Genomic DNA, 21,314 nt, shown 5'->3' with positions numbered 1-21,314 from the left:
GTCACCTGCTGGAAAGTGAATCCTTACCTCAGAGTGAGGACTTTTGTTATGGTATGGCTGGACACAGCTCCTGGGATGGAGGTTGTTGTTTTTTCCATGCTTTTTTTCCCAGCAGGATCAGATACCAGCAAGTCTCCCAGTGCACAAATGCCCCGGAGTCCGCACAGAGCAGAAGCCTGGTGGGCTCATTTCTTGGCACGGTTGTGTTTCTGCTGGCAATTCCACTGGGAACATGTTCCACCCTGAGGTGAATTGGCTCCCACTGGCTCTTCAAACATTCGCCATCAGCAAAGGCCACAGCTCTAAAGAAGCTGAATGGGGTGTTCATGTTCCTTTAGGAGGGAATTAGAACAGTAATTTTCCTCAGAAATTGTTTCCAAAGCACAGCCGGGTGGGGATTGGTCTCTGCTCCCAGATAACAAGTGACAGGATGAGAGGTTGTGCCATGAAAGGTTGAGGTTGGATATTAAAATATTCTTCACTGAAAGGGTGGTCTGGCATTGCAAGAGGTTGCCCAGGGCAGTGGTGGAGTGACCATCCCTGGAGGTGTTCAAAAGCTGTGGGGATGTGGCACTTGGGGACAGGGTTTTTAGGGTTTAGAAGGCCCTAAAAATCATCCAGTCCCGCCATTAGTCCAGCGACCACATGGTGGTCGCTGGACTAATGGCGGGACTGGATGATTTTTAGAGTCTTCTCCAACCCTCACAATTCTATGATTCTGAGATTTTGGGGGCACACAGCTGAGTGCTGGTGTGTGGGACCTTGGGAACACATTGTCACACAAATAAATTGCAGTGGTATCAGCACAGTCAGTTGGTCAGAGCACAGTGCTGATGACACCAAGGTCAGGGGTTCCACCCCCGTGTGGGCCATTCTGTGAAGAGTTGGACTTGATGGTCCTTGTGGGCCCCTTCCAAATCTGAATAATCTGTGAAATCTGTCAAAAATTCGCTGTGAGACTTGTGACCACTCTGTCCAGATGTCATCTGGGATGACATCTCTGGTGAGCAAAGTTGAAATGGATGATATGGACAGACCCTGAACTCCCTTACACTGCACACGTGTTTTATCCACCAATATCCGATACAGAATTAAACCTTCTGAAATGCAACATTTGCTTGCTGCCCCTGCTTTTTTTTTTTTCTCAGAAACCAGCAAGGCTGACTACATTTTCAGGTGAGCTCAGGGGAATATCTCTCAGTGTCCAGAGTTCAGCAAGTGTTTGGACAATGCTCTCAGGCACAGGGTGGGATTCTTGGGGCTGTCCTGTGCAGGGCCTTGAGCTGGACTCAGTGATTTTTGTGGGTCCCTTCCAACCCAGGATAATCTCTGGTTCTGTCATTCTCTACATCCAGGTTGAAGAGAACGGATTCTGTCAAATGAACATGGAAAATTCACACAAGCTCCTAGAGACTGATGAGGTGTTTCTTTCTGTACCTGCAGCCTCCAGGTGTGCTCTGAGGGCAGCACCCAAGAGTGGCAGATGAAAAGCCAGGCTGAAACTGGTGCCACGAGGTAGCAGAAGGAAATTGCTTGCCTTGAAGCAGTGGGAAATGGGGTTTCCTGAACTAAGATTCACACCCAGCAAAGCGCAGCGCAGATGGCAAGGCCTGTGTCTCTCAAGGCACATCTATAAATTATGACCTCTTGGCTCATTAAAACTGCCTGGTAATTCTGGTGCCCTCTTAATCTGTGCCAAGGGAAATAGGAGTTAGGGATGCAAAACACGCAAAACACTTTCTCTTTCTGCAATTGCTGAGCAATAAATATTTCATCTGCTGGAGGAAAAAAAAGGTAGGAAGAAATCTGTGGAATTCCTCTGTTTTGGATGGTTAAGGCTCAGGCTTCTCATGTTCTTCATCAGATTTCTGGATACTCACTCTGAATATGTTCTCTTCATGAGCTCAGATATGCAGAACAGAGGGGGATGAGGTTGTTTGTAGGTATTTCTTGTTTGACAGACTCAGAATGTCTTACACACCGGGCAAGGTTCCCAGATAACATCAACTAGCCAAACTGGGTGCCACAAAAGAAAATTAAACCTGTTAATGCACTCAGTGTTGGCAAAAGATACGGAAGTATGTGCATCACTGTGTAATTATTCTGATTTAGTGTCTGTAGGTTCACTGTAACTGAGCAGAGAAATGATCAGTTCTCAAAAGGGCAGATTTTTCATATGCTGAAGATGGCCTTTCACTGAAGAAATTTAATTATGGGCTAATCCTTTCCAGCAGCTTGAGGTGGAAAGAGATTCCCATTGGTAAGAAGTCATGGAAGTTCACCAACATTAAAGGCTGGATGGAGGATGTGGGTCCCCTATAAATAGTGCAGGACGTAGGACTGAACTTGCCATTTCCTGCAGTGGAAAGAACTTTTCTTTCTCAATGCACCACTGAGAACAGTTCAGCCCACTAATTTAATTAGAAGGGAATTTACAGGCAATATTAGGTCTAAGATCCTGGCCCTGCTGAAGTCGATGGGAATTTTGCCACTACTTGCACAAGGATTTAAGTCCATGGCTTTGTGCAGAGACGCTGGGAAAGTGAAAAGTGGGAGAGAAAATGAGTGAAGTCCTGTTGGGCTTTATGGGAATTCAGCTTGGTAACTGAGGCTGAGTGAGCAGGGTGTGAGGACAGCTCTTAAACAGGGAGAAACTTCTTCACTGAAAAGGTGGTCAGGCATTGGAACAGGCTGCCCAGGAAGGTGGTGGAGTCATTTTCCCTGGACACGTTCAAAAACATGGATGTGGCACTTGGGGACAGGGTTTAGTGGTGAACATGGCAGTGCTGGGTTAAGGGTTGGACTCGATGATCCTAAAGGTCTTTTCCAACCCTAATGATTCCATGACTTTCCAACCCTAATGATTCCATGACTTTCCAACCCTAATGATTCCATGCTTCTGTGATTCTAAAGGGTCCCTCAGCCTTCTGCCTGCTCCTCACCATCCCTCCCAAGAGAACGGAACGTCAGCAACTGGAACAGCCTTTGTGAATATTTAGGCCCAGGGAAAAAGCCTCTAAACCCTGGTTATGGCTCTACTGATCAAAGCCTCAGTGTGTGGTAATTTCAGAGGGGCACAGAAGGTCCCACCCTGCCAACGCTGTCTCTCAGAAGACCAGAAACGAGACTGTCTTTGCAAACTCTTCTTGTGTCACGCAGCAGAAACAAAGATTTTATTTTTACTTCCCTGCAGGAAAGCTCTGATTTAAATAAATTATAGGTGTACACTGAAAGAAAGAACACCCCCTCCCCTTCTGCACCTACAGAAAATTTGCTTAGATAACAAATCTGCATAGAAATGGGAGATGCTGTCATGCCTGATAGATGATCGTGGGACAGCCCAATTGCATTACCAGGAAGACAGTAAACATTCTTGCTCTCCTTTCTAAAATAAATTATGCCCCCGTTAATGCATGTTTGGCTTCCATAATAATGCCAAAAATGAAATTACTGGTCCTGCATCAAAACACATCAAAGCTAAATGTGCTCATTTTCCGTTGCAGCTGTTGGATGCTCCCAGCTCTTCAAAGACCATTTCCTGGGACTTCTTGAGAGCCTCTTCACACTGAGTCACCAAGAGTAATCTCGCTTCCCTGGAGATGTCTGCTAGAAAGCAGAATTTTGGGGAAGCTGCTGAGCTGAGGGAAGTTTTCCCAGCTTCTCCACAGACCTACTGCTGTTATTCCCTCCAAGGTCTGAAGCAAAGATGCACCACAAAGACCATGAGAGGATGGGGCCAGCAAAGCCTCTGTGTGGCCTCTGTGAGTGCAAGATTACCAGAAACCATGGAAAATAAAGTAACTGAGGTGTCATAAATTTTCAAGATGCCTTAACAGGTCAAATTCCCTGACTTTTTCCTGTGTGCAGCCCAACAGCTCCAGGGTGATGGGGAGCCTGGTGTGTGGAACTCCTTGCAGTGGGAAAACCCAATGGAAGCTGTTCATGTACCTGCTGGATGTGGTGACCAAAGAGTCCTCTGAGGCTATAACAACCAAAAACCCATTTCACAACTGCTTTAAGGCAATTGTACAGCAATTCTGCAGGCCTAAAATGTGAGCCTCTGAGATGTTTGAACACTGATGCTGATTATTAGGGAATGCTACAGGAAAGAGTCAAGGTCTGAGTGTGTTTTGGAGAGGCCAGAAGAAATTTGTGCAACCACAGACAACAGGTCACTTCTTTAGGCTTTGTCCCCTTCAGTGTGGCAGCTCAAAACTGTAAGCCAGATGTAAAACACAGGATAATAAAAATATATTTCAAAAGGAACTTTCTGTGGAAGAGGGTTGGAAAACTGGAGTTGGCAGCTTTATGGTCCTCTCTTTTTCCAGAAGGACAGCATGAAAACAAAAGGTGACATCCATGGCTGAAGTCGTCTCAGGAAAACTGGGAAGGATTTGAAGAATTTTAACAAAATTGCAGCCATTGCCAAGCCATGATGTCACTGGGGTTCATTATCCACAGTACTGGATCACAAATCTAATCACAAACCAAAGATTGTAAAGGCCCACAGAAGAGCAGTCCTATGCAGCAAAAAGTAATCAATCCTTGGACAAAAAAGCAATCTGGATCATATTTCAATGATACAGTAGGAACCTTGGATGCTAAACTAAACTGTAGGAATAAATGAAATAAATCAATAAATAATGAGAGCTCCAGTCATTCTCTTGGCCCACTTTGAATTTGCATTACAAGCACAGGGAGTGGGGGTGAGAGAGAAGAAGGGATAATTAATTACACAACCCCTTCCCAATCCTCTCCACTCAAGTGACAAAACAGGACCCCTTATGGAATTCGACCAGAAGCCATTTGGATCACAGAGCTGTGTTGTCTCGTGGCACCTCCTAATTACTGTGGTCCCAGAGGTACATTAATTGTGATGGTCACCAGCTGGGAACTCCTTTCAGACACCTTCCATTGAATATTGCTCCAGCATTTCCCAATCAATAGGAAATATGATTACTAGTTCTTTGCCCATGAACCATTTGATTTCTTCCCAAATACACTGCAAGAGCAGGTGACAAACTGTGCACGATGCCAGCCCAGAGCAGAGGGAACAGACTGCAAAGTCACTGCAAGATGGGAGAGGCAATTTCAGGTGGATAGAGCAGTTATTTGGGGTTTTTAGCTGCCCTTATGGGTTAAGACTTGTAAACCATCATGGCTGCATGTGTTGGCATTTTTTGCATCCAATGGGATGATTTACTGATCTAATTAATTAAGATGCAATCAGTAAGATGAGCTGGGAAATTAAGACTGAGTCCTATCTTGGATTCAAGGGGTGATGCTGTCAGGAGCTCAGATTTGCCATGTGCAGGAGGTGAGGCAGTTTGGAGCTGCAGATACTGGCAGTGGGAAATTTCTGGATCTTTCTCCATAGGGTGAGTTGGGATCATGAAAAAATAAGGTTAATGGGAAGATAACACAAGACCAAGGGCTGTGGGAAGGAAAAAAAATTTCTGTTATTTCTGATTCAGTGTATTCCAGCATAAAAAAAAGATAAAAATTAATTCCCCAGGGAATTAGTGGCTGGACTGTAACATTCCCTCAGTGGGGACGCAGATCTGTCCAGATGTCCCACTTCATGCAGAGCATGCAGGGGTGGTGGCAGCTCATTTCCTTCCCCCTGAATGCTCCTGGCTGCATTTTATTGCTGTCCCTCTACCTGAAGCATTTGCAAATGCACGAGTGGCTCAGGAAGCTGCTGGCCCTGGGGCAGGTGAACCTGTTTCACCAGGACATCAGGGAGCAACAAGGAGGGTTCTCTCTGTGCACAGGAACAGATTTCTTTCAGCAGAAAGGCATCACCCCCTCTAGAGAGAGATGCCTTCATTAGCAGATTCTGCTCAGCTTGACACTCACATTTCTAACAGCCCAGAAAAAGCCAGAAGAACAAGGAGCTTCCACCTACAGGGTCTCAGCTGGTGTTTGACACTCAAAGCATGTAAGTAATAATCAAGCTGTGCTAATTTCCAGCAGCCAAAGAGTTGACCTTAACAAGGCATTTTTAGGACTATTTGCTGTTTCTCATATGGACAGGACTCTTTGCTTGATGGCCAGGAACTGCAATTAGGTCTTTTTTGCTTAGAAGAGGCGAGAATTTGGACTGAATGTGATTAAATCTTGGTTACTGACCATGTGAAGCCTCTGCAGAGCTTCAAAGACAGTTTGCAAAAATCCCACCAGGCATCTATAATAGTTCAGGGCAACATCTCCCAAACAACTTCAGGAGTAGCTCACAGCCTTCCTACAGTGCTGCAACTCTCTCGATAGGACTGGGGAGAGGTTTATCCCAACAGGAAGGACTTGGTGGTCTTGGAGGTCTTTTCCAACATGAATGAGCCTGTGATTCTATGATTCTATCTGAGGATTCTAGATATTTAAGCCTGAAGTAGTAGCAGGAATTTAATTAGTAATTTAAACATGAAGCAGAACCCTTCTCCCTCCAGGTTCGCTCTTTCACTGGCTCTCCTTCTGGTATCATTCCCAAATCTGGTCCCTGAGGAATACAGGGTAGTGAGCTGATCAGTTTAAAACCCACCAGGTATTGGAGGCTGGTTTCCCACAGCAGAGCCATGGCTGGGGAAATTTATTTCACTCCTGTGGAGCGATGGGTCTGAAGAAGGGCAAGTTCACTTTAGATATTGGGAAGAAATTGTTCCCTGTGAGGGTGGGGAGGCCCTGGCACAGGGTGCCCAGAGAAGCTGTGGCTGCCCCTGGATGCCTGGCAGTGTCCAAGGCCAGGTTGGATGGGGCTTGGAGCAGCCTGGGATAGTGGAAGGTGTCCCTGCCCATGGCAGGGGGGTGGAACTAAAGGATCTTTAAGGTCCCTTCCAATCCAAACCCTTCTGGGATTCTGTAATTCTAAGTAAATAACTTTGGAATTTGAGAAATGAATTCTACAGTTGAAAAGGGACAACTCTGGTATCCCAGTATCCAGCACCTGACAATATCCAACACTTGACAATATCCATTAGAGCTGAGCTGGGCTGTAGGGCCAGCCTGGGAGAACTGCAGCAAGTAATAAAATTGATCCTTTTTCCTGCCTTACAGCTTTGATTAATCACCTTAGCATTGACTCTTGCTTAACCAGACATGATTAAGGAGGTGTGAATGTCACCTTTGAGGAATGAGGGGATAACTGGGAGTGTTTAAATCAAAAGAGTCAGCCCAGAAATGAGTCTGAGTGCACATTTAGATGTGCTAATCACGCCATCCTCAGTGCCTGGCTGTGACGTTTCTTTCTGAATTAGTTTTGTGTTTCAGATGAACAACAGGATCCTTTATTCAATTACAGCAGCACTCCTGATGAGTTTGTTGGCATATTTGCTAATTTTCCCATGACAGTGTGTTTTGGAGGGTGCACATACATTATTAATGAGCTGAAATTGCCTGGTATTCGATCAGTTCTCTTTTACCCAGATGCTGATACCACATAGAATCAGACTCCTTTCCTGAATGGAATTTCCCCTTTGTTTTGCCACGGACTTTTTTTCCTTTCGATGATCCTGGCATGTTAAAAAATACATAAAAAACCAAATATATAAATAAATAAATGCCCAGTGTTTCTAATTTTCACTCTCCAGACTAGAATTGCCATAGGAAAGATATTTCTAAGCATTTTGATCATGCTCTGTGTACAAGTTAGGCTGATTTCAAGCAGAAATGGTTGATAAAGTGCATTGGATTGCAGGAGGCACAAGTTTCACTCCTTCCTCTGCCACTGACCCCCTGGAAAACCCTGGTCCAGTCACTTAGAGGAAATTTATCTTCCCTAAGTTTAGACTTTGGCCTAAATGAGTTTCCCAGGCAATGGAAAGAGGCAGCTTTCTCCAAGGAGAGGTTCAGTTGATGCTAAAATGGGAGGGAGAAGAATTAATCACCCACTGGAAGTGTCTCTCTGCCTCTAATTAGCACTCACAACAAATAAAAGAAACAAGAGAAATGAGCTAGTAGAGGCAGAACAGGTGGCAGAGCTGCCACCTCACTTGCTCTTCACTTCCAGAGAACTACAGATGAATCACACAGTTATGAGTGAAAACAGATTTGGTCAAGTTTTAAGCATGAAATATCCTCATTCTGGGGTTTGGTTTGGTCCTACTGATAATTTAAGAAAGACAAACCCAAAAACAAACCTGGAAAAAACTCTCCAGTGTAAACTCACTCCCAAACATCTTTGTTCCCAGCCAGATCCAGTTACAGGCTCTGAAAATAAATTTCACTGTTAGGAGATGCAGAAAGGAAAATCTGGCTGCACGAGCTCTTCATGAGCAAATAAAGAGAAGAGATGAGATGGGAGGGAAAAGACCTTTGGAGAAAGGTTTTAACAGGAAAATGTGGAAATATGCAGCCCTATTCAGCTCCCTGTTTAGCACCTATTGTAATCTCAGGCACTGTGGGTGGATCCTGCCCAGCCTCAGGAGCCTCTGCTGCTTCTCCTAAATCCTGTCACCTCCCTGGAAGCCACCTGCAGGTCCCCGTGTGGGCTAGTGCCACCAGATGCCTCTGTTCAGGCAACTGAGTCCAGCCCTGGAGTGCCCTGGAGCTCATGGAATTCTGCTCCTTGAGTTAAATGGGGATTATTTAAGGTCTTCCTGAGCATTCTGGGATATCCAGATTTCAGCAAACTTTCAGCAAGTTGCAAGAGTCTGTGGGAACATGGGAAGTATTTTAAGCAGGAGAAGGAATTCACGGTGCCAAAGGCAGAGGGAAGCATCTGGGCCCCGGAGCAGATTGTGAATTTTCACTCTGAGCTGAATCGAGGCTGAGAGTTGTGCAAATCTGACAACATTTTGGTCCAAAGTGATGGAAATAGACATTGCAAAACTATCTCTAATTGGCACACTGATAAATTGTTAAATCTTTCCCTGAGCTCAAACGCGTGCAAGTGCAGTCCAGGTGGAATAGACCAAATTAGGTCAGAGCCTTGAATTCTCTGCATCTCTCTGGCACATTTAAGACACTGATCAGACTAAGCCCAGATAAGCCCATCAGCACTAACAGAACTTGGCTAGACTTCAGCATTTATCATATTCTCCACAGAGTGACTAATAAAATCAGTTTATTCCATTGTGGCATTCAAATACATTCACATTCACCAGCTAAACACAGATTTTGTATGTAGGGCTTGCTGCAACATTCTGATTTTCATTCAAGTTATCATTAAAAAGTATGAATGAGGTCGCTGAAAATTAGAATTTTTCATCCTAAGGAAAACATTTTTAAATTCATTTTCAGGCTGCACTGGTGCCAGCTATTTCATTCTGACAAAACTGAATATTATTGTTTGGATTTTGCTATTAGCCAGCAGGAAATGTCAAAGAAAAGCTGTTAATTTATTTTTGGAGCGCTTCATCCAAGAGATACATTTCTGCTGGGTACCAGATTCCACTGAATCAACATGTTTAACTTCACTGATACTGTCTCAAGTTTAAAACACACAAATTATAAGTAACAAGGCAACTTCAGCAGAGCAGGCACACTGATCATCACCTCTTGACATCAGGCCATTAACTGTGGGCCTGCAAACAGTCAGGGTGTGTTTAAATTGGGGATTTAAACTGCAGCAGGCATTCTCTTTGGTGTCACTTTGCCTTGTATCCACATTTGGAGCTGGCAGCAAACATTTCCACCTGAGACAAGTGAAATTCACCTTTTTTCTAAGTGGAACCAAAGCCAAATTTGCACACCGTGGCACTGGGTAGGGCAGCCCACCTGCAGTGTGGGTTCATGTCCTTCAGGACAAACCAGGGGGGGTTTCCTTATAAAAACCTTATTACAGAGAGGGTTGAACATCTCTGGAAAGGCCGTGGAAGGTGACAGGGTGTGGGGATCTCCTGTGCCAGTGCCAGCTTCCCTTGGAGAAACAACCAGTGCCATACAAAATAGACACAATGGCTCTTAACAGAGTGATAGTCATCATCAGAAACTGGCTTCCAGCAGCTGTCTGCCCATCACCACCTTCCTCTTATCCAGCTGGATGAAACTTTGTGGATCCATGGACACAGCAAGATGTAGAACTTACCTTGACCTCCTCTGCTTTGGTTTGAGACAGCCCTGAAGCACCTGGCAGCACTGCCAGCACAGGGGTGGCCGTGACAGGGCCTCTATAAAAACACAACAGGAGCCCCAAAGAACTCAGAATTTAGTAGTTTGTATCAGCATCCATGGTCAGTTCATATGTCCAACAAAACCAGATTTTGATTTCTTTCCCTTCTTTCCCACTCTAAGACAATTTTGTTCCTAAACTAGGTGGCATTCTAGACAGGAAGGAGAGGAGTCAGCTTCAGTTGTATTTGCAAATATATCCCAATTATAATATTAACAGCAGCAATTTCAGTTTTTAGACCTCCTTCCAGTTCTATCCAAGCTCCATCATTATGTATTTGTTGAGTGATTTCCTCATTGCAAGCACTTTGAGGTGGAACTGACCCACATTTGTAACATACTTGGAGTTTCTCTGTTACCAGAATCACCACAAGCCATTTTGTTCAAGCTCTTTGATTTTGTGCTGGGTTTCACATCTATAAAACATGATTGTAATAAATTGACTGGAAGATGCATGTGCAAAGCACAGAACTTCAGAGAGGTCATAAGGTGAGAAAGGACCCATATGGCATCTTTTTATGCCTCTCCAGCACACAGATTTCAGGCATAATGGGTGCTGGATTAAATTAATACTTGTTTATCTCTTGGTCAAGTCAGTGGAATAATAATAAGAAGAAAAAACAGCAAACAGGATCAAGTGACCATTTGTCCCTTTGGGTGTTAATTCCAGAAAGTGGGAGGATCAGAGTGCTTGGATGCTCCAATCCCTCAAGACAACACCTTTAATTTTAAGTGCAAAGCCCTTCCTCCTCTGGCATCCAACACACAATTATATTGCACTTACCCAGATGGGAAATTCACTTGCCATCAGCTCCCTGAAAACAACCTGCCTTTTTCCTCCCAAGTGTGTCCTGCAGGAAAAGAACATTTGTACTCATAGATTTATCTTCATGAACCACAGCTGAATTTCTTTTGGAATCTTCTTTTCTTCTCAGGACACGCCAGCATCATAAATCTCTTGTGAAAATGAAGAGGGCTATTTAAAAAGGGTGTTTCTTGTGGAGTTAGCATTCCTGCAGCTCAAGTTGTGTTTTGTTACTCCTTCCTGTCCCAAAGGTGTGTTACACGGAGACTCCTTAATATGTCACAAAATTACTGCTGCTCAAATAACAAGAAAACAACTCAACAATGAAAAAGAAAGAGAATCTGGGAGAAAAACAGCTTTTAGAGCACAAACAAAACGGTGCCCAGACCCCTCATGGCCACATCTAGGGACAAACCCAGCATTAGGGCAGGTGACCATTAAACAGCACCATAGGGGTGTTACAGGGCACTGCTCAGCTCCTTTCCACAGCCAATACTTTCCCAGAGTTTTGGCACCCAGCAGGTAAGAAAGAGCAGAGCATCAATCTTTGTGTGCAGTGAGAGCTCGGGGAATTTAGGAGCAGCAGTACTGAGAGGAGCAAAAATCAATCCAAGAATCAAAGGCAGTTCAGCTCCCTGTCACTGCTCAGATCTTTATGTTTTCACTTGGGTAAGCACAGAGCTGCTTCATTCCCATCCTCCCTTTCCCCATGAACTGGAAGGTGACGCCATGCAAATGGACACTTGTGTGAGAGCTGGACCAGAAGCACCAAGTGAGTTCACACTTGAATTTACCAGGTGTTGACCTGCTGAAAGGGAGGTGTTGAACTGCTGAAAGGCCTCCCTGACCCTCAAGTGGTGCTTAGTCAGTCCTCTGGAATCCCTTAAGGAGGTTTACTTCAGGATTAAAAGGTATTAGGCATGTAGATTAGAGAGAGGTTTTTGATTCATTTCCTCTTTATCTCAGCTTCAGTCCTGAAGATCTTTCAGTGCCAGTCAGGCTGCCCTAAACTCATATTTGAGCTCGGGTTGTACTGACTGTAGTGAATTGATCTCACTGCAACCTGCAGCCCTGTTCAGCTCACCCTAAATCAGACTTTAAACCTGATCAGCTGAACTGCCAAACCATGGCAGGGGGGTTGGAACTGGATGATCTTTAAGGCCCTTTCCAACCCAAAACTTTCCTCTGTTCTCTGATTCTCTGACATCCTTCCCAGAGTTATTATGGATTGTGGGGCTTATGCTGAACCCAGCGTTACTGTGATGGGGAAAGGCTCTGCTGCAGCCTTCAGGCTGCTGAGATCCCAGTGCAGCACTCCTGGAAGGGCCAGGGACAGAACAAAGCCCCCAGAGGCTGCTGCCTTTGCTGGTGGGAAGTCAGGCACGGCACTTTCCTGCCTGCCAATCTCCAGCACTGCCTGGAGACAGGAGAGAGGACTGTGAGCGAGAGGCCAAGGCTGCTGCTTTGCCTCTGAGAGCTGAACTTCCACCTTGGAGGGAGAACAGCCAGGGCCAGGCAGAGAACTGTTTAAAAACACAGCACAAAAGCAATTAAAGAGAAGAGTCCCAGCTGATCAGTCCTTGAAGTACCTCAGCACTGAGAGTGCTCTGACAGCTTCAAGTACTTTGAATTGCAGCATCCACTGGCAATGGCTGTGAAACAGCAGGGAAGTCACAGATGAGATGCTGAATGTGACTGATATTGCCCCATCAGTGACCCCCTGTGACATCTTGATGCCTTTGCTTTAGCAAACAAGGACACTCAAGGTTTGATGGGGCCCTGATCAAGCCCAGGTTTCACTGGAGATCCCCTGAGTTTCTTCCTGGGCTTTCTGACTGAACGGAATGTGAGGCTTTATCACAGCTGTGGATTTGTTGATGCTCAGTACAACCAGAAATGTTGGATCTGTCTACACCAGGTGAGAATGGAGCCCAATCCTTCCCGAAAGTGTCAGATTTCCCACACTATACACAGACCCACACGCTGGCCTGCCTGCAAACACTCCAGCTGACAACAACCCTCTGGATTTAACACACCAGACTCAGAATTAACTCCCAAATCTAACACAGATTTTTCTGTGAGAACCTGTGAGGTTTCACTTCATCTCTATGTGCCCTCTATCTCGACAGAGGAAATGCCACATCTGGTGTCTTGAACCATCTGGAAATAGTTGTCAGCTCTCTGTATTGCCCAGAATATAATTTTCTTGAACTGTTCAACACATGTTACTGCAGTGGATTCATAAATAGTATTATGAAATAGTCAAACTTCACTAAAAACTTTGGATCCCAAAGTTAAAAGCAGGAAGTCTGGACTACGTAAGTTATAGTTATACTCACGAGGTTTTGGTGTTACCACTTTCTTTGATTTTTAGCACAAAAAAACATTACCAAGATTTCCTTAAGAGATAGATTTACAAAAAGCAATGTTAAATAAGAATCATGAAGTGTCAACTGAGCTCCAGTTTCTTGCAAACCTGTTGAACAGCCCAGGTTTGCTTCAAATTGGATGCAGCTTTCTCAGGAAAGGTCACGAACCTTGGTAATACCTTTATAACCATCCCAGCTTTAGAAAGGTTTCTGGGGAAAATTAAGTGCCTAAAGGCTAAACTGTATCCTGTCTCAGAGCTCCCATGTTAAGGTCATATTTAGAGGGTATAAATTAGCTGTGTCTGTTAGTAGCTCTCTGACCTTAAGCCTTCAATGTAAAATCCTGTAGTTTTTGGCTTAAAGTGAATTAGAAAAACCACAAAGCAGGTAGTTAAGTGGATAAAATGACAGAGCAGCAACGGCACACAGATGTTGTTATGTTCCTGCAAAGACTGTCCTTTGCAACCTCCAAGCTGTCTTTTCTACTCGTTCTCCAAAATATGCATTATATTTAACATTAAAACGAGAGCTTGTAGCACCGGGTATCTTTGCCCATCTGTTTCTCCTCTGAAGTGCTCAGTATTTTAGGAAACTAATAAAAATAACAGAGTGGTGAGAGCCAAGTTTTTGCCGAAGGGACTCGTTGTTTTGGAGCTGTGCTGGGAGAACTGGCCCCTTCCCAACAAGGTGCACATAAAAGTCCACCCTGTGCTGGGTTATGACAATCCCCCAGCCTCGCCTGTGAGCCTATAGAAGCCATAAAGCTGCTGGATCACCCTGCAGAGAGCCTGAGGCCAAAGCTGTGTGTAATGTGCCCCTCCTAAATGCTGCTCTTTGAAGTCTTTGCAGCTGATGTGTCTCTAAAACTGCCTGTGGGACTGATCCACTGAAATCACTCTGAGCTTTTTCCATTTCCTCCATCCTCTTTTTTAAGCTGTAAGCACGTGCCCCAGTGTCTCCTTGGGGGATGGAGGGAAGGACTGGGCCTTTCTGAACTTTTACTGTCCTCTTACCTCCACACTTGAAGGTGCCTGTGGCAGACGGTTCAGCTGCTGACTGAGGTTGTTTCTGCTCCAGGCTGAAACCTTGGATGTTCCCAGCTGTGGTCCTTCTCTCTGGCCCCTCCCTAACCTCCTGATCCTGGTTCTGCTGCTTCCCTCCCCTCTCCTCTCACCTTCTCTCCATCCAAAGCTGTGGTATCAACCCACTGACTTCTTCCCAAGCCTGGCCAACTTGTCCTCTAAGCCCCAAGAGGAGAGCTGATGGAGAAGATGGAGGTGATGATAGGATTGCATCAACTGGCTCCCTGGATGCCTGTGAGGAGCAACAGGCATCACCAAGGACGTCCTGCTCATTGTCCTCTTGAATTCTCTCCAAACCCATGTTTAAGACCTTGACCCTCAGCCCTGTGTGTCATTTCCTCCCGAGGGGAGAAGGAGGGGCAGGCACTGATCTCTTCTCTCTGGTGACAGTGACAGGACCTGAGAGAATGGCTGGAGCTGTGTCAGGGGAGGTTTAGGTTGGATATTAGGGAAAGGTTCTTCCCCCACAGGGTGCTGGAGCACTGAACAGGCTGCCCAGGGAATATTACAGCCCCGAGGCTGCCAGAGCTCCAGGAGTGTTTGGACACTGCTCCCAGGCACAGGGTGGGATTGTTGGGGTGTCTGTGCAGGGCCAGGAGCTGGACTCAACCTTGTGGGTCTGACTCAGGAGATTCCATGGTTCTAAGCTGTTTCCAGCACAAAAGAGCACAGTTATTACACTCCATGACCTGGAGCGGGTTGTGTTTGGTAGGTGGAGTCCTTCAGGGGAGCAGATGTGCACTTGAGTGGATGCTCCAAATACCTGATTTACCTGCAGGAATGTAGGGCTCAACCTCAGCACAAAAAGTCTCATCCAAAGGCCACCAGAGTCACTGAAAAAGTCTGCCCTGAACCACAGCTGGGGGAGCTTTGCCAAAAGCCAGAGCTGTGCAGCAAAGAAAGATTGCTTACACTGATTCCTGCCATTCCCATCTTGCTGCTTCCATTAACGCTATTTCCTCCCCTCCTTTCCCCACTCCTTCCTCTCCTCTTTCAGCATGAAAACGAGCCTGCCAGACAATGCATTCACAAGTTAACACAGTGCAACAGACTGTGACTACATTAAGAGCAGTGCACAGGCAGGTTTTACATGCAGGCTCCGGGGAACGAGCAATGAGATAGGAGGATGGAGCTTGGCACTGCTGTGAAGCTGAGCAGCTTCAGCTATAAAAAGAAGCCTTTTACACGGATATATAAAATGAAATAGTGTCTGAAAGCCTCTCTGCTTTTGGAGAGGAGCATTAAGCAGCAGCACATGAGCACCAAGCTGGTGACCTGGATTGGACATGTGCAGGAGAAAGGTGTCCAGAGGCCTCAAGCTGCCTGCAGCCTGAGGGTGCATTCAGGCTTGATGGTGGTTTATGTGGGCAAGAGGGGTCCCAGGTCTGGCTTGCTGCTTGTGGGCAGGTGCTTCACACATGGCTTTCCCCCTCTGTGGGTTTGGAAGCTGTTTTAGGATGAAATGTGATCATATAACCGTTCACTGCACTCCTCTAAGCAATTCTAGTGAACTGTGGAAACTCTTTGTACAAGCTACAGCTACAGCAGTGGTGACATTGCCCAAAAACGCTCATGTTGTTTTAGGATCCTGGGCCAGGACTTCAAGCAGGGCTTGCAGTGCAAAGGCTCTGGAAGCGAGAACACCAGACAGGGCTTGTCACCCATCACCCATCACCCGTCACTTCCAAGCATCTGTCAATTCACTGCTGCCCTGGGTCACAGCCCAGCAACTCTTGGGAACAGCATTTCTCACACAGACTATCTGGAGTTCATTTTGAGATTTCAAGAGTTCAGTCCCTCAGCTCCTTGGCTGATAATTTCTTCTTCTGGGGTAAAAAACCAGGAGCCTTTCTGCCTGAGATTTTTTCTTTCATCCAACATTGGTTCTTGATATTTTGTGTTAAATAACCTCTTAAATACTTTGCCCTTTCTTTTGGAACTTGCAGTTCTGGGTTGCAATCAGGTCACCTCTCAATCATCTTTCTGACAAACTGAAGAGACTGAGCTCATTAAATCACTTACCAAAAGTGCTTTCCCCAGCCCTCTAATAATCTTATGTACTGCTTCTCCTCCCTGATTAGTTTATCTTTATGCTGACACCAAAAGACATCATGTGGGTCTGACCAGGGCTCCCAGTTAAGGGGATTTTTTTACCCAACTGCTCCTCTCCCAAAACACCAAAAATGTTGATCAGACACCTCCTTCCAAACCACACAAACAACTCCCAGTCTGTGACTACCAGGGCAGACTGAACTTCTCAGATTTACTCCCACAAGATTGTCTTCAGAGTCATTGTTTTCCAAACACTCTATTTATTCTCCAAGAATTACCTGCGTTCTTAGAGGCAGCAGACTGCATTTGTCTGCAATAAAAAGACCATTTGCACAAGGCTTGCTGACAAGCAGTCAGAATTGCCCTCTCTAAATGTCTTGTCTTCATTATTATTTATAGGTGCTTCATCATTTTGACACCCACAAATTTTATCGACTGTGATTGCATATTTGCTTTGGGATCATTAATGACACTGTTGATAGTGCTGGGCTCAGAGCCAATCTTGTAAAATGCCAGTAAAGCATCTAAAAAGTCGTTTCATTAGCGACAGGAATGCTGTCACCCTAGTTCTTAATCATTTGAAAGTGTTTCTAAGGGTAAGAATATCTATTCACATGATCTATTGCTCATTATTGTCCAAAATATTGCTCAATATTAATTAAAAACATTTGAAAGATGCTTTGGAGTATTTATGCACAAAGCTTTCCAATTTCCCTTGATCAAGTGTCCAACAGACCTATGCTCAATAAAGCCACGCTGGCACATGGGATAATTGCATTGTGCCTTCACTAATCAAATCTCATATCAGCTTTTCCATAATTCTGCCCAGGGCTGGAAATCCAATAAACTGGCATGTAGTTAACCGGATTATTTGATACTTAAACTTCTAAAATTAGTTCCTTGCTCATTTCTCAAAATATCCAGCGACACATCCCATTGAATCCCAAAATAATGGAACATTTCCAATTGTTTGGGCTTAATCCACTCTCAGAGATGCTCTGACACAGGGGTTCTAGCAGACTGAGCTGCAGTGGAGCTGCTGTGATTGAATTAAACATACTCCCAGCTCCTCAGCCTCTTAAAAACCTTAACACAAACCTAACTTTGTTTATCTACCTATATAATTCTATAATCTGCTCATCACCATAGCAACCAAAATACTACGCCCTCAGCATACTGCAAGTAACTGCATTTGGAAGGAATCTTCCCTCTAGAAATGTCCCTGCTTAGCTTTTCATTAATCCCCATGGCCACTCACTTCACACTAATGCTGCAAGCTCAAGGAAGCACAAATGTGTGAACTCACAGTCATGGAAGAGGTTTCAAGAAATATCTGGCACTTACACTTGAATTTATGGATGAGTTAGCCCGCTTCTCTCACTGTGAACAGTTTTGTCTCACAGCTTTAGGGAGCTCTGCTCACAGCTCAGGGCTCACACACTCCCTCTCATGAGAGCAGAAACACATCTTGGGAAATTAAAAGTATTTGTGACCTCCTTTCTTGGTTGGTTTTTTGTTGGTTTTTTTTTTTTTTGGTTGGTTTTTTTTTTTTAACAGAAAAAGTTTCAGCTCTGTAGACGAAGTCCAGATCTAGAGACAGAATAAAAAAAGACTTATAACACTATAATTGAATTCCACTCTCCTTAAATCCAGGGTTTATAGTGTACTCCTCTTGGGATCCTGGACTCCACTATTTCATAGCCATTATTGCCAAGATTGTCACAGAATAGTTTGGGTTGGAAGGGACCTGAAAGATCATCCAGTTCCAAACCCCTTCCACAGGCAGGGACACCCTCCACTATCCCAGATTGCTCCAAAGCCCCATCCAACCTGGCCTTGGACACTTCCAGGATGGGGCAGCCACAGCTTCTCTGGGCACCCTGTGCCAGGGCCTCACCACCTTCTAAGTAAAGAACTTCTTCCTAAAATCTAATCTAAATATCTCCTCTTTTAGTTTAAAACTGTGCCCCCTCATCCTATCATTATCTGCCTGTGTCAAAAGCTGCTCTTCCTTTTTTTATGAGCCCTTTTTAGGTACTGGAAGGCCACAATAATCTCTCCCCAGAGCCTTGTCTTCCCCAGGCTGAACAGCCCCAACTCTCTCAGCCTGTCCCCAGAGCAGAGATGCTCCAGCCCTCAGAGCATCTTAAGGACTGAATGTCTCCAGAAGCCACTACCCCCCAAAACCCAGATGAAAACCAAGAGTGGCTGAAAGTCAAGGCTTAGGAAAAAGGAAAGAAGGGATCTTTGGAACATATTGTTTCTAAACTTCCTGATTCAAACCGGAGCCAGTGCAGTTTTTAATGTGGCCTCTGGCTAATTAGAGAGGAAAGTGCAAAAAATCAGCAGATAACCTTTCAGTGACTCTGAAGGGAGGCAAACAGCACACACATCGCTGGAGTCACAGCCAGGATGAGGATCCATGAAAGGTTCATTTGGGTCTTACACTCCTCTCTATCAAACGTTAAGAAATGCATTTTCTCCTACATAAAGAGGCAGAACTGAAAGTCATCCTCTCATCTCTCCCCAGTCTAGACACAGCTGGCACACCCACATCCACCACGAGGAGAAGAGAAATCCTCAGCTAAGCCAAAACCCTGTACCAGGAGTTCTCAGTCAAGGTATTTCATGGATGAATTTCAATTCCTGACATCTGTAAAATCTGGATAAAGAGCCTCACATGCTGAGTAACAAAGCTCTGAGGATTAGGCAAGTTCTGAGCCATGCCCTGCAGACACCATGTCCTTGCTCCAGAGCTCATTGTACACAGCCTTTGATTCTGCTTTTAGTACCTCTCCAGCAAGCAGTTATACAAATAAATGTCAGGCTACATGACTGTTTAATTACACAGGGAAGAAGAAGGCACAAAAGCCCCCAGTAAAAGGAAGAGACACTTTAAATAATTTGTATTAGCTGGAGTGCAGTGAAATATTAAACTGAAAGAAATGGCCTTCAGAAGTTGTGATCTTGCCCTTTGTGGCAAGGACACGCTGTACCCTGGTCTGGATTTTGATTTCTGGCCAAACTGCTGGCTCTTCAACCCAGCCCAGGCCAGTGACCTTCTCTCAAAGGTGGTCCTGGAAACAGCAGGTCTTGGAAAAGGGCAGATCTTCCTGCAGTTCAGAAATCCAGATTAACAGCTGGTTTAAAGCTTGGTTCATAGAATCACAAAATTGTTTTGGTTGGAGGGGACCTTAAAGATCATCTCATTCCAACCCCCCAAACTGAACATGTGAACCCAACGTTGGTTTGCATGTTTTGGACCAGTGCAAACATGAATTAGTGTTCTGAGCACTGTAGCTGTGGCCAAAAGGAGACATCCAGCACCATCTGCCATCATTTGGTCAGGAAGGAGACTCCAGGTCCTTATTCCTGAGCTTGGAAAGAGAGTTTCACACCTGCCATACTGTGACCCCATTTCTTCCAGCACGTTTTTTTCCTCAACAACATCTATAATCACTCATTGTTACAACAGTCCTACACTACAAAGAGCACTACAAAGGGAAAAAAGGGGAAAATAAGAGAAGTTTGGGGAATAAAGGATTAAAAAGAGGGCTATTAAAGGATGCAGGCATATTGCAAGAACAACTCCAGATGAAATATACTCAGAAAACAGAGGGATAAGGTGAGGGCAGGAGGTCAGAGTGGCTGTGGGGAGGGGACCTGCTGGAGCCCTGGCACAAGGCCGACTGCTGACATGTGTCAGCATTAACAACCACTTTGTAGAACAAACACCAGAGGGCATCTCCTGGGTTTTGACTTGTTCATTCCCATCAGCAGGACACTTCTCCTGTCAGTGTTTCTGTCCATAATGGCCAAACCCTCCTGCTTAATTAGCTCCATGCAGCACCACCATGGACAGAGCCACCTGCCCCCCTGGCTCTGACCCAGCTGGGTTAGAGCTCATTACACTGCAGGCACATTTCCATGCCAGCACTGACACCCTCCTCCCAACACTATTTCCACCCAGAGACTGCCAGCTGCCTCTGCCAGTGGTCATTCCCAGTGCCACCACCACCAACCATCAGAGGCTGATGGCCCCTCTCACTCCTTTGGGACAGATGGTTCCACCAGAGTAGCTCTCAATCCCAAAATAACACATTTGATGGCGATGTGAGCAGGTTGGCACAGGAGACAGTTGGTGGCTGTTCTTCAAAGCTGACAGCCACTCTCCACTCCCCCCAAACCTGCTCCTGCAGACAGACGCCCACCCCAGTCCAAACCCGAGCCCAGGCAGCTCGGGGGCTGTCCCTGACAGTGCCACTGTGTCACACGTGGCTGGGATAGCTGAGCACCTCTTCCCTGTAGCAACAGCAGGGTCTATTTTGTGTTTATTTCCTGGCTCAAATCTTTCCATTTGTTAGGTTTGGCTCGATTCCCCGTACAGCTGAAGAGCCAAAAAGCCAAGGGCAGAGGGCTGCTATTTCACCTTTGATAGATGGGAACTGAAGTTACTCTTGGCAGCTGACTTGAGGCTGCTGTAAAGAAAAAATTGGGGCCTGGTCACCACAGGGCAGTGCTCTGCAGGTTCTGGTAACGGGGTTAATTGGGATTACCTGAGCTTGGCTTTAATCAGCACCAGGAACATATTCTTTTCAGGATTATTTTTCTGAAGTGTATTTAGAAATGTCATGGTGGGTTTAGATTATGGTCAGAGCAACTACAGGTTCCATAAATGAGTGAAAAAAAAACCCAAACAACAATGAAACAATCAGATCTCTTCAATATCACCTCAAATTTGTACTGTAAGTGCAGAACTGCACTAAATACATGAGTCTGATGTAAGAAGAGAGTCTGAAAAAGTCAGGGATCTTAAATTTTTTGGAGTTTTCTTAATTACAAGAGCTCTAGTCCCTAAAGTTGTTCAGTCTTTTCCTGCCTTTTGTATAAATGTTAGAAACA

The sequence above is a fragment of the Aphelocoma coerulescens genome, chromosome 2, assembly GCF_041296385.1.
Source record: "Aphelocoma coerulescens isolate FSJ_1873_10779 chromosome 2, UR_Acoe_1.0, whole genome shotgun sequence".
Taxonomy (NCBI): Eukaryota; Metazoa; Chordata; class Aves; order Passeriformes; family Corvidae; genus Aphelocoma; species Aphelocoma coerulescens.
Note: the sequence above shows the minus strand (reverse complement) of the source record.